Source organism: Mesoplodon mirus (assembly GCF_964341445.2).
Source record: "Mesoplodon mirus genome assembly, chromosome: 18".
In the NCBI taxonomy this organism is placed as follows: Eukaryota; Metazoa; Chordata; class Mammalia; order Artiodactyla; family Ziphiidae; genus Mesoplodon; species Mesoplodon mirus.
Window position 1 is genome coordinate 23378593 of NC_138994.1, and position 14359 is coordinate 23392951.

At 43.1% G+C, this 14359-nt stretch overlaps 1 protein-coding gene across 6 annotated transcripts in view; it reads right to left on the reverse strand.

Moving 5' to 3' along the window:
* The window catches only part of ARSG (arylsulfatase G), a 120896-nt gene extending 108791 nt beyond the window's left edge, over positions 1–12105 (reverse strand). For 5 of the 6 annotated variants that reach the window (XM_082604517.1, XM_082604516.1, XM_082604514.1 and 2 more), the window contains exon 1: positions 11794–12105. The gene's annotated coding sequence lies outside the window, so the exon portion shown is untranslated. The remainder of the gene's footprint in view (positions 1–11793) is intronic. The other variant, XM_082604511.1, reaches the window with a different exon arrangement.
* Between the last annotated feature and the right edge of the window lie 2254 nt (positions 12106–14359).

Genomic DNA, 14359 nt, shown 5'->3' on the forward strand with positions numbered 1-14359 from the left:
TTTATATTATTTATCTACCTTTCCGGCAACTCAGGAAGAGAACAAGCATGCTAACCGTCCTAGCAACTTACTCCCCTAGAATTCGACCCAAACTCTACCTTCTCTACACTGGGGACTCTCTTGCTAAGTCCCGACTTCACTGCGGATCTCCCGACTGTGTGAGAGCAGCAGTGCCACCTTAACCTGTCCTCAGCAGAAGCCTTGATCCTCCTCCCCACATCCTACTGGCTCTGCTTTCTAAATATATCCAGAACCTGACTGCCTTTGCCAACTCCGCCAGCAGCCCTGATGCGAGTCAATGTCATCTTCGCTCGATCACTGCAATCGTCTTCCAGCAGGTTTGCCCACTTCCGCTCTCCCCACACATGTATCCCAGCCCACCCTGGCCTTCGTTTTCCGGACAGAAGCCTTGCAACAATCCTTTTAAAGGATGAGTCGCACACAACCACATGCCCAAGCCTAGTACTTTCTGCCCGGCTCTTACTGCACCGGCTTTATTATTGTTCCTTGAAATCACACGCCTCAGGCCTTGGCATCTGTGGTTCCCTTTGCCTGGTCCCGCTTCCCTGAGATGTGCACATGACATGAGCCTTCAATTTGGTCCCCCCCGCGAAAGTCACCCCCCTGAGGAGGCATGCCTGAGAATATCCTATCCAAAACAGCACTTGTTTCTACCCCTTTACTCTGATGTTATAAAAGTATTGTTTACTCACTTATTATCATTAAGGCATAGCAGTTTTTTGTTCACCGCTATATCCCCAAAGCTTTGAGCAGGGCCTGGCACATTGTAGGTGATGCTCCAAAAATATTGCTAAATGGATGAGTTAATGAGTGCCTCATTTTTCATTGACTTTTTCAAGAGCAAAAAAAAAAAAAATGGTACCTATTTACGATTACACTCAAGAGTCTGGTGCTTCTATGAACCAGCTGGATGGCCTGAAAGCACTGTGCTCAAAACCTGCTGGTCCCAGACTCGCCCCGCATTCCGTACCCCTCCCTCTCCCCCCTTATCAGCTGCTCCTTTAACCCCGTCCTGTCTGAGCGAAGAACAGGTGCCCTCAGGTGACCTACACGCACAGGAGAGGCCAAATCCGAAGCTGAACCCCAGGAGCTGTGCGAACAGAGAAGAGAAAGGGGAATCTCTCCCAGCAGCCTCAGGAGCAGCGGATTAAATCTCCACAATCAACTTGATGTGCCGTGCGTCTGGGGAATACCTGAACAGACAACGAATCATCCCAACACTGAGGTGGTGGACTTTGGGAGCAACTGTAGACTTGGGGTTTGCTTTCTGCATCTAATTTGTTTCTGGTTTTATGTTTATCTTAGTTTAGTATTTAGAGTTTATTATCATTGGTAGATTTACTGAGTTGGTTGCATTCTTCCTTTATTTTTATATTTATATATTTCTTTCCTTTTTCTCTTTTTGTGAGTGTGTATATGTATGCTTTTTTGTGTGATTTTGACTGTATAGCTTTACTTTTACCATTTGTCCTAGGGTTCTGTCTGTCCTTTTTTTTTTTTTTTTTTAGTATAGTTTTTAGTGCTTGTTATCATTGGTGGATTTGTTTTTCAGTTTGGTTGCTCTCTTCCTTCTTTCTTTCTTTCTTTTATTACTTTTTACTTTTTACTTTTTAATAATTTTTATTATTTTTTATTTTAATTATTTTATTTTATTTTATTTTTTTTTTTTTTCTTTCTTTCTTTCTCCCTTTTCTTCTGAGCCATGTGGCTGACAGGGTCTTGGTGCTCCAGCCCGGTGTCAGGCCTGAGCCTCTGAGGCAGGAGAGCAGAGCTGAGGACATTGGTCCACAAGAGACGTCCTGGCACCATGTGATATCAAACAGCGAAAGCTCTCCCAAAGATCTCCATCTCAATGCTAAGACCCAGCTCCACTCAACGACCAGCAAGCTACAGGGCTGGACACCCTATACCAAACAACTATCAAGACAGAAACACAACCCCACCCATCAGCAGAGGCTGCCTAAAATCATAATAAGGTCACAGACACCCCAAAACACACCACCAGATGTGGTCCTGGCCCACCAGAAAGACAAGATCCAGCCTCATCCACCAGAACGCAGGCACCAGTCCCCTCCACCAGGAAGCCTACACAACCCACTGAGCCAACCTTAGCCAGTGGGGGCAGACACCAAAAACAAGGGGAACTACGAACCTGCAGCCTGCAAAAAGGAGACCCCAGACACAGTAAGATAAGCAAAATGAGAAGACAGAGAAACACACAGCAGATGAAGGAGCAAGGTAAAAACCCACCAGACCTAACAAATGAAGAGGAAATAGGCAGTCTACTTGAAAAAGAATTCAGAATAATGATAGTAAAGATGATCCAAAATCTTGGAAATAGAATAGAGAGAATGTAAGAAACATTTAACAAGGACCTAGACGAACTAAAGATGAAACAAGCAATGATGAACAACACAATAACTGAAATTAAAAATACTCTAGATGGGATCAATAGCAGACTAACTGAGGCAGAAGAACAGATAAGTGACTTGGAAGATAAAATAGTGGAAATAGCTACCACAGAGCAGAATAAAGAAAAAAGAATGAAAGAATTGAGGACAGTCTCAGAGACTGCTGGGACAACATTAAATGCACCAACATTCGAATTATAGGGGTCCCAGAAGAAGAAGAGAAAAAGAAAGGGACTGAGAAGATATTTGAAGATATTATAGTTGAAAACCTCCCTAATATGGGAAAGGAAATAGTCAATCAAGTCCAGGAAGCACAGAGAATCCCATACAGGATAAATCCAAGGAGAAACACGCCAAGACACATATTAATCAAACAATCAAAAATTATATACAAAGAAAAAATATTAAAAGCATCAAGGGAAAAACAACAAATAACATACAAGGGAATCCCCATAAGGTTAACAGCTGATCTTTCAGCAGAAACTCTGCAAGCCAGAAGGGACTGGCAGGACATATTTAAAGTGATGAAAGGGAAAAACCTACAACCAGGATTACTCTACCCAGCAAGGATCTCCTTCAGATTCCACAGAGGAATTAAAATCTTTACAGACAAGCAAAAGCTAACAGAATTCAGCACCACCAAACCAGCTTTACAACAAATGCTAAAGGAACTTCTCTAGGCAGGAAACACAGGAGAAGGAAAAGACCTACAATAACAAACCCAAAACAATTAAGAAAATGGTAATAGGAACATACATATTGATAATTACCTTAAATGTAAATGGATTAAATGCTCCAGCCAAAAGACACAGACTGGCTGAGTGGATACAAAAACAAGACCCGGAGATTGGGTCAAGATGGCAGAGTAGAAGGACATTCTCTCACTCCCTCTTTCAAGAACACCGGACTCACAACTAACTGTTGAACAATCATCAACAGGAAGGCACTGGAACTCACCAAAAAAGATACCTCACATGCAAAGACAAAGGAGAAGCCACAATGAGATGGTAGGAGGGGTGCTATCACAATATAACCAAATCCCATAACTGCTGGGTGGGTGACTCACAAACTGGAGAACACTTATACCACAGAAGTCCACCCACTGGAGTGAAGGTTCTGAGCCACACATCAGGCTTCCCAACCTGGGGGTCTGGCAATGGGAGGAGGAATTCCTAGAGAATCAGACTTTAAAGGCTGGTGGGATTTGATTGCAGGACTTTGGCAGGACTGGGGGAAACAGACTCCACTCTTGGAAGGCACACACAAAGTAGTGTGGGCATCGGGACCCAGGGGAAGAAACAGTGACCCCATAGGAGACTAAACCAGACCTACCTGCTAGTGTTGGAGGGTCTCCTGCAGACGCGGGGGGCAGCTGTGGCTCACCAAGGGACAAGGATACTGGCAGCATAAGTTCTGGGAAGTACTCCTTGCCATGAGCCCTCCCAGAACCTGCCATTAGCCCCACCAAAGAGCCTGGGTAGGCTCCAGTGTTGGGTCACCTCAGGCCAAACAACCAACAGGGAGGGAACCCAGCCTCACCCATCAGCAGACAAGTGGATTAAAGTTTTACTTAGCTCTGCCCACCAGAGCAACAGCCAGCTCTACCCACCACCAGTCCCTCCCATCAGGAAACTTCCACAAGCCTCTTAGATGGTCTCATCCACCAGAGCACAGACAGCAGAAGCAAGAAGAACTACAATCTTGCAGCCTGTGGAACAAAAACCACATTCACAGAAAGATACACAAGATGAAAAGGCAAAGGGTTATGTACCAGATAAAGGAACAAGATAAAACCCCAGAAAAACAACTAAATGAAATGGAGATAGGCAATCTTCCAGAAAAAGAATTCAGAATAATGATAGCGAAGATGATCCAGGACCTCGGAAAAAGGATGGAGGCAAAGATCGAGAAGATGCAAGAAATGTTTAACAAAGATCTAGAAGAATTACAGAACAAACAAACAGAGATGAACAATACAATAACTGAAATGAAAACTACACTAGAAGGAATCAATAGCAGAATAACTGAGGCAGAAGAATGGATAAGTGACCTGGAAGACAGAATGGTGGAATTCACTGCTGTGGAACAGACTAAAGAAAAAAAAAAGAAAAGAAATGAAGACAGCCTAAGAGACCTCTGGGACAACATTAAACACAACAACATTCGCATTATAGGGGTCCCAGAAGGAGAAGAGAGAGAGAGAAAGGACCCAAGAAAATATGTGAAGAGATTATAGTTGAAAACTTCCCTAACATGGGAAAGGAAATAGCCACCCAAGTCCAGGAAGTGCAGGGAGTCCCATACAGGATAAACCCAAGGATAAACGTGCCAAGACACAAACTGGCAAAAATTAAAGACAAAGAAAAATTATTGAAAGCAGCAAGGGAAAAACAACCAATAACATAAAAGGGAACTCCCATAAGGTTAACAGCTGATTTCTCAGCAGAAACTCTACAAGCCAGAAGGGAGTGGCATGATATACTTAAAGTGATGAAAGGGAAGAAACTACAACCAAGATTATTCTACCCAGCAAGGATCTCATTCAGATTCGATGGAGAAATCAAAAGCTTTACAGACAAGCAAAAGCTAAGAGAATTCAGCACCACCAAACCAGCTCTACAACAAATGCTAAAGGAACTTCTTTAAGTGCGAAACACAAGAGAAGAAAAGGACCTACAAAAACAAACCCAAAATAATTAAGAAAATGGTAATAGGAACATACATATCAATAATTACCTTAAACGTGAATGGATTAAATGCTCCAACCAAAAGACACAGGCTTACTGAATGGATACAAAAACAAGACACATACATATGCTGTCTACCAAGACCCACTTCAGACCTAGGGACACATACAGACTGAAAGTGAGGGGATGGAAACAGATATTCCGTGCAAATGGAAATCAAAAGAAAGTTGGAGTAGCAATACTCATATCAGATAAAATAGATTTTAAAATAAAGAATGTTACAAGAGACAAGGAAGGACACTACATAATGATCAAGGGATCAATCCAAGAAAAAGATATAAGAATTATAAATATATATGCACCCAACATAGGAGCACCTCAATACATAAGGCAACTGCTAACAGCTCTAAAAGAGGAAATCAACTGTAACACAATAATAGTGGGGGGCTTTAACACCTCACTTACACCAATGGACAGATAATCCAAACAGAAAATTAATAAGGAAACATAAGCTTTAAATGGTACAATAGACTAGATAGATTTAATTGATATTTATAGGACATTCCATCCAAAAACAGCAGATTACACTTTCTTCTCAAGTGTGCACAGAACATTCTCCAGGATAGATCACATCTTGGGTCACAAATCAAGCCTCAGTAAATTTAAGAAAATTGAAATCATATCAAGCATCTTTTCTGACCACAACGCTATGAGATTAGAAATGAATTACAGGGGAAAAAGCATAAAAAAAAAACACAAACACATGGAGGCTAAACAATACGTTACTAAATAACTAAGAGATCACTAAAGAAATCAAAGAGGAAATCAAACAATACCTACAGACAAATGACAATGAAAACACGACAATCCAAAACCTATGGGATGCAGCAAAATCAGTTCTAAGAGGGAAGTTTATAGCTATACAAGCCTACCTCAAGAAACAAGAAAACTCTCAAATAAACAACCTAACCTTACACCTAAAGCAAGTAGAGAAAGAAGAACAAAAAAACCCCAAAGTTAGCAGAAGGAAAGACATCATAAAGATCAGATCAGAAATGAAAAAGAAATGAAGGAAACGATAGCAAAGATCAATAAAACTAAAAGTTGGTTCTTTGAGAAGATAAACATAATGGATAAACCATTAGCTAGATTCATTAAGAAAAAGAAGGAGAGGGCCTCCCTGGTGGCGCAGTGGTTGAGAGTCCACCTGCCGATGCAGGGGACACGGGTTTGTGCTCTGGTCCGGGAAGATCCTACATGCCGCGGGGCGGCTAGGCCTGTGAGCCATGGCTGCTGAGCCTGCGCGTCCGGAGCCTGTGCTCCACAATGGGAAAGGACACAACAGTGAGAGGCCCATGTACTGCAATAAAAAAAAAAAAAGAAAAGAAAAAGGAGGACTCAAATCAATAAAATTAGAAATGAAAAAGGAGAAGTTACAACAGACACCGCAGAAATACAAAGCATCCTAAGAGAATACTACAAGCAACTCTATGCCTATAAAATGGACAACATGGAAGAAATAGACAAGTTCTTAGAAAGGTATAACCTTCCAAGACTGAACCAGGAAGAAACAGAAAATATGAACAGACCAAGCACAAGTAATGAAATTGAAACTGTGATTAAATATCTTCCAACAAACGAAAGTCCAGGACCAGATGGCTTCACAGGTGAATTCTATCAAACATTTAGAGAAGAGCTAACAGCCATCCTTCTCAAACTCTTCCAAAAAATTGCAGGGGAAGGAAAACTCCCAAACTCATTCTATGAGGCCACCATCACCCTGATACCAAAACCAGACAAAGATACTACAAAAAAAGAAAATTACAGACCAATATCACTGGTGAACATAGATGCAAAAATCCTCAACAAAACACTAGCAAACAGAATCCAACAACACATTAAAAGGATCATACACCAGGATCAAGTGGGATTTATCCCAGGGATGCAAGGATTCTTCAATATATGCAAATCAATCAATGTAATACATCATATTAACAAATTAAAGAATAAAAATCATATGATCATGTCAAGAGATGCAGAAAAAGCTTCTGACAAAATTCAACACCATGTTATGATAAAAACTCTCCAGAAAGTGGGCATAGAGGGAACCTACTTCAACATAATAAAGGCCATATACGACAAACCCAGAGCAAACATCATTCTCAATGGTGAAAAACTGAAAGCATTTCCTCTAAGATCAGAAACAAGACAAGGATGTCCACTCTCACTACTATTATTCAACATAGTTCTGGAAGTCCTAGCCACGGCAATCAGAGAAGAAAAAGAAATAAAAGGAATCCAAATTGGAAAAGAAGAAGTAAAACTGTCACTGTTTGCAGATGACATGATACTATACATAGAGAATCCTAAAGATGCCACCAGAAAACTACTAGAGCTAATCAATGAATATGGTAAAGTTGCAGGATACAAAATTAATGCACAGAAATCTCTTGCACTCCTATACACTAATGATGAAAAATCTGAAAGAAAAATTAAGGAAACGCTTCCATTTACCATTGCAACAAAAAGAATAAAATACCTAGGAATAAACCTACCTAGGGAGACAAAACACCTGTATGCAGAAAACTATAAGACACTGATGAAAGAAATTAAAGATGATACAAACAGATGAAGAGATATACCGTGTTCTTGGATTGGAAGAATCAATACTGTGAAAATGACTATACTACCCAAAGCAATCTACAGATTCAATGCAATCCCTACCAATGGCATTTTTTACAGAACTAGAACAAAATATCTTAAAATTTGTATGGAGACACAAAAGACCCCGAATAGCCAAAGCAGTCTTGAGGGAAAAAAACGGAGCTGGAGGAATCAGACTCCCTGACTTCAGACTATACTGCAAAGCTACAGTGATCAAGACAATATGGTACTGGCACAAAAACAGAAATATAGATCAACGGAACAGGATAGAAAACCCATAGATAAACCCACACACCTATGCTCAACTAATCTATGACAAAGGAGGCAAGGATATACAATGGAGAAAAGACAGTCTCTTCAATAAGTGATGATGGGAAAACTGGACAGCTACATGTAAAAGAATGAAATTAGAACACTCCCTAACACTATACACAAAAATAAACTCAAAATGGATTCGAGACCTAAATGTAAGACTGGACACTATAAAACTCTTAGAGGAAAACATAGGCAGAACACTCTTTGACATAAATCACAGCAACATCTTTTTTGATCCACCTCCTAGAGTAATGGAAATAAAAACAAAAATAAACAAATGGGACCTAATGAAACTTAAAAGCTTTTGCACATCAAAGGAAACCATAAACAAGAAGAAAAGACAACCCTCAGAATGGGAGAAAATATTTGCCAATGAATCATCAGACAAAGAATTAATCTCTAAAATATATAAACAGCTCATGCAGCTCAATATTAAAAAAACAAACAACCCAATGCAAAAATGGGCAGAAGACCTAAATAGACATTTCTCCAAAGACATACAGATTGCCAACAAACACATGAAGAGCTGCTCAACATCACTAAGTATTAGAGAAATGCAAATCAAAACTACAATGAGGTATCACCTCACACCAGTTAGAATGGGCATCATCAGAAAATCTACAAACAACAAATGCTGGAGAGGGTGTGGAGAAAAGGGAACCCTCTTGCACTGTTGCTGGGAATGTAAATTGATACAGCCACTATGGAGAACAGCCATAAAACTAAAAATAGAACTACCATAGGACCCAGCAATCCCACTACTGGGCGTATACCCTGAGAAAACCATAATTCAAAAAGACACATGCACCCCAATGTTCACTGCAGCACTATTTACAATAGTCAGGTCATGGAAGCAACCTAAATGTCCACCGACAGATGAATGGATAAAGAAGATGTGGCACATATATACAATGGAATATTACTCAGCCATAAAAAGAAATGAAATTGAGTTATTTGTAGTGAGGTGGATGGACCTAGAGTCTGTCATACAGAGTGAAGTAAGTCAGAAAGAGAAAAACAATACCATATGCTAACACATATATATGGAATCTAAAAAAAAAAAAAGGTTATGAAGAACCTAGGGGCAGGACAGGAATAATGACGCAGATGTAGAGAATGGACTTGAGGACACTGGGAGGGGGAAGGGTAAGCTGGGACGAAGTGAGAGAGTGGCACGGACATATATACACTACCAAATGTACAATAGGTAGCTAGTGGGAAGCAGCTGCATAGCACAGGGAGATCAGCTCAGTGTTTTGTGACCACGTAGAGGGGTGGGATAGGGAAGGTGGGAGGGAGACACAAGAGGGAGGAGATACGGGGATATATGTATATGTATAGCTGATTCATTTTGTTATATAGCAGACACTTAACACACCATTGTAAAGCAATTATACTCCAATAAAAATGTTAAAAAAAAAAAAAAAAAGCCCTGCTGGTCCCGGGACTTCCCTGGTGGCGCAGTGGTTAAGGATCCACCTGCCAATGCAGGGGACACGGGTTCAAGCCCTGGTCCGGGAAGATCCCACATGCCACAGAGCAACTAAGCCCATGCACCACAATTACTGAGCCTGCACTCTAGAGCCCGTAAGCCACAACTACTAAGCCCACATGCCACAGCTACTGAAGCCCGCGCACCTAGAGCCAGTGCTCCATAACAAGAGAAGCCACCGCACTGAGAAGCCGGCGCACCACAACAAAGAGTAGCCCCCTCTCACCACAAGTGGAGAAAGCCCTGCACAGCAATGAAGACCCAACGCAGCCAAAAGTAAATTAAACTAAATAAATAAATCTGTTAAAAAAAACCCTGCTGGTCCAACATCTGAGATGGGTCTCAAAGGGCAGTAAGGTCCTATATGGGCAGGTCAGCTCTGAGGAAGAAAACATAAATCCATCGGAGACTAAACAAACAGTGGGAAGAAATCACCACTAGGGTAGGTACGTCAGTCTTCCGTATCTGCTGGTTCCACATCTGAGGAGCCACCCAACTGAGGATTGAAAACATTTGGGGGAAAAGGCTTTCAGAAAGTTCCAAAAAGCAAAACTTGAATTTCCCACACGCCTGGCAACTAGTTAAATAGCATTTACATTGTATTTACAACTCTTTATATTGTATCAGGTATTATAAGTGATCTAGGGATGATTTAAGGTATACTGGAGGATGTGCATAGGTAACATACAAATACTACACCATTTTATATCAGGGACTTGAGTATCCACAGATTTTGGTATTGGGGGCAGGGGCAGGTCCTGGAACCAATTCTCCTGCAGATACAGGGAGACTGAATGCGAACGGAATGCTGTGAGTTTGAACGTACTGCTGGTGTAGAATTTGTTTTAACTTGACCTATTTTCCAGTAGACTTTTTTTTTCATGATGCCTCCCCCCTCACCCGCAACGGACCGCACACAGCTTGTGGGATCTTAGTTCCCTGACCCCAGGCCCTTGGCGGCAAAAGCACGGAGCCCTAACCACTGGACCACCAGGGAATTCCCTCACAATGCTTTTTTTTTTTTTTTTTTCCCCCAGTGGCTCAACTAGTAGCAAGTGCTTTTCTATATATTGAGTCTTTTCTTTTTGGTGCTAAAGCAAAGCACTGTGATTTCTCTGACTTTGAGCAACCCCAGATGGCCCAACTTGAATAGAAAAGAGGTTTGAAAGAAAGTTTAATCTTATAAGCTCTTCTATAAACAATGTGAAAAAAAACTGGTTAGGTGTCTGGCTTGTGGTATTTTACTTCTTATGAGGTCATACAGCACAGTGACAACAAAGCAGAACCTGAAATTGGGGCGATCTGGTCCCATTTTTGCCATTGGTGTAACTAACTACACAAGAGTTTACTTCGCTACTGCGGGCTTGTTTGCACATTAACACTTCCCAGCTCTGCTTTCCAAAAGTGGAAAGGACGCACCAGGCCTTTGGCAATGGGAGGAGAGAGTAAAAAACCATCCGCCACAGGGAATAACCGCAAAAGCCCGAAGCAAATCTACAGGGAATCCAGAGGCCCTTACAGTGTTCCCCACCTTTCAGCCTGAATGTGAACCCTCTCTGTACACACTGTCCGAAGACCCCGTGACCTTTTCCTTTCAAAAGCCTCACTCCCTTGTTACTTCAGCTTCACAGGGACATCTTTGCATGCGGACTAGAAATCGGTCCTAAGTGAGCTCCGTCCCGTCCAATACAGCAGCCAGGACGCGTGGGACCTGCTGACCACTTGAAATGCGGCCAATGGGAACTGAGAGGCGCTGCCCCAGTAAAATACACGTGGAATTTGAAGACTTAGTAGGTGAAAATAATGTGAAGTGAGGTAAGTCAGAGAAAGACTAATGCTGTATGACATCACATACACGTGAGCTTTACAAGAGCAGAACTGACAAAAATAGGGAAGAGAATGGTGGTTATCAGGGGCTGGGGGAGGGCGAACAGGAGCGAAGCGGTTTAAGGATCCAAATTCTCAACCAGTAGATAAATCAATCCTGGAGATGAGTGCACAGTACAGGGATAACACAGACAACAATACCATATTATAAACATCAAACCTGCCAGGAGACTAGGTCTTAGTTATTCCCAGACACAGACACACACACAGACACACACACACACACGCAAGGATGTGTAAGTCTTATACCCATCACCCGTTGGTAATATTCTGGACGTACTGGAGTACGCAGACTACACGATTACATTAATTTCACCTGCTTCTCTCTGTACGCGCTCACGGGGCTCCTAGAAACATGCCCTGCTACAGTGGCTCGTGTTACACCGGCCGGAGCCGCTCTGATCACTCATCGGAACCGAAGCAAGGAATGAGGTTAAGGCTCCACAGGCCTCGGCACCGCTGGGTCCGCGCGGATGCACTCACGGCTCTGCGCCCGCGCCCCTCGCCGGCCGGCCTCCAGCCCCGCCTGCGGCCCACGTGGCTGCGCTGCGCTCGGTCGTCCGGTCCCGGGGAAAGGAGGCCCGCTGCGCCCTGCGGTCCGGTCGGTCCGGACGGGGGAGCCCCGGGCGGAAGCTGCCGGGCGCTTCCTGCGGGAGAGAGGGAGGAGGAGGGAGAGGGGGAGGAGGGGGGTCGGGGGACCGGGATGGGAGCGCGCTCGTTCGTGGCGCGGGCATCTCTGCTGCGGGGCCGGGGCCGGGGCCGCGCTCGGCCTCCCGCTTTAGTCTCTGCGGCCTGAACTGAAAACGTAACCCTTCCCTTGACCCGAGAGACAGTGCTGAGTCCCTGGGCGCCAGCGTGAAGGCTCCAGCTTCACTGTTTTCTAGAATGGTGTTCACCCGTGGAAAACTGCTCTCTTTACTCCCAAATACCTTGTTCCTTCAGCATTTGCAGGGCAAAAGCTGCACAGGTTTCTGTTTGTCACTAAGTGAAAATCATTCTTAAAAACTACAAAGATTTACCTACAGTGTATAAATTTAGTTGCAGGAAACAAATTATCTAACTTAACCCTAAGACATGTTCTAAAAGTAAATGCAATGCAATAATTGGTTATACACACTTCAGTGATTTCTGAATAAGTGCCCATGACCTAAAACTTCTGCTCGTCCAGCTTGTGACAACAGTGAATGATTTGTTTCAACAGAACTTTTTCCTGGTCTCACAGTGCAAAGGCGGTGCAAACAGGCTTCTATCTTGACCAAATAGCTGTAACCCCCACTGACACACACAGCCAAATCTGAGTTCTTTTAGGCTTGGAACTAATGCTGACCTACAGGACTAAAACTGCGCTTACCCTGTAGGAAAAGGAAAGAAAACTGAACGGAATGGAGAAGAGTTAAAAGCACGTGACTCCAGGAAGATACACAACCCGTAATACAATCCATAAAAGTCCACGCTGCACTGGGTTCTCTCTGCAGTATTAGAATGACCAAGTGTCTGCCCTCCAGTTAGTTTTTACCGCAAACCACCATTTTCTAAATGACTCAGGGAGGTTTAATCGAGTAGGAGAGTGAATGGAAGAGAAACCGTTGATTCGGTTCTAAAATGTGCTTTAAATCATACTGCAATAAATAATAACTGAAAGGATTTAGGCATCAAAGTTAAAAAATTACCTTTAGCTTCACCCTCAAGATTAAAGGAGAAGTGGGATGCTCAGCATGCAGTCATGTGATTTGCTCTAATTTCTAGATTTCCAGGAGACTCGGATCCAGTTGAGGCAGGCTCTCAGGCTCTCAGGTCTGAGGTCTTCACCCTGTTCCCCACGGTGGGAATCCAGCCCATGTTCCCAGCCGGACAGGCCAGTCATGGGCATTCCTGGCACACCCACGGGGAACTCTACCCGACGCTCTCACTCAAAGAAACAATGCGACAGAAAAAGTGCAACACTCACAACCTTAAGGACCAGTATGTAAGAGGGAAGAACAAACCTGACTCCATACTGGATCTGTGTCTTTCACTTTAACCTTCCTGTTCTACCACTTTTGCTACAATTTAAGAATGTTGCCTAGAGCCTGAAACATACAGAAGAGCCCATTCTCAAGGCTCTGACCTTGAAGGGTGTAACACTTTTCCATTCATATAGAGAGGAAAAGCTGCAGAACAGAATAACATTTATCTTGTCGGAGGTTCACAGGAACATGGTGACCTGACCTACGGGGACAGCTGCAAGAACAAAGGATTCTGACACCAAGAAGTCTGCAACAACCAACCACGCCCCTGCCCCTTTTAGTATAAAAGCCTGAATTCTACCAACCATGCCCCTGCCCCTTTTAGTATAAAAGCCTGAATTCTACCAACCATGCCCGTCCCTTTTAGTATAAAAGCCTGAATTCTAACTCCTTTGGGACACTAGGCCACCATCTTCTCGGTCCACTGGCTTTCTGAATAAGGTCACTATTCCTTGCCCCCAAAACTCGCCTCCTGACTTACTGACCTGCTGTGCTAGCCAGCGGTACAAGCTTGGACTCCGTAACGACTACAACAAATTATCTGCAAGACCCCTCACAAAGGGTTCTTCTCTCTGTGAAAGCTGAGAATTGCAATGTCCCCACAAGCATGGCGTAGTGCAAGTACCACTGGCATTTTCACTGGAAAATATTCTTGAGGACATATTTTAAGCTGCTAAAAACTGAAGTGAGCTGTTGTTTCTTTCAGGGATGAGCTAACGATCAGCAAAGGGAAAAAAGAGGTAAGGCAGCCCCCAAGGGTGGAAAAGTTTGCAGAAAAGCAGGAGGGGTGTGAATGGAGAAAGTGACTCGGCCCGGTCAGCAGACCGGGAGCACCTCTTTCTAAAAACTGAACCAGAAATCATCCTCTGGAAATTA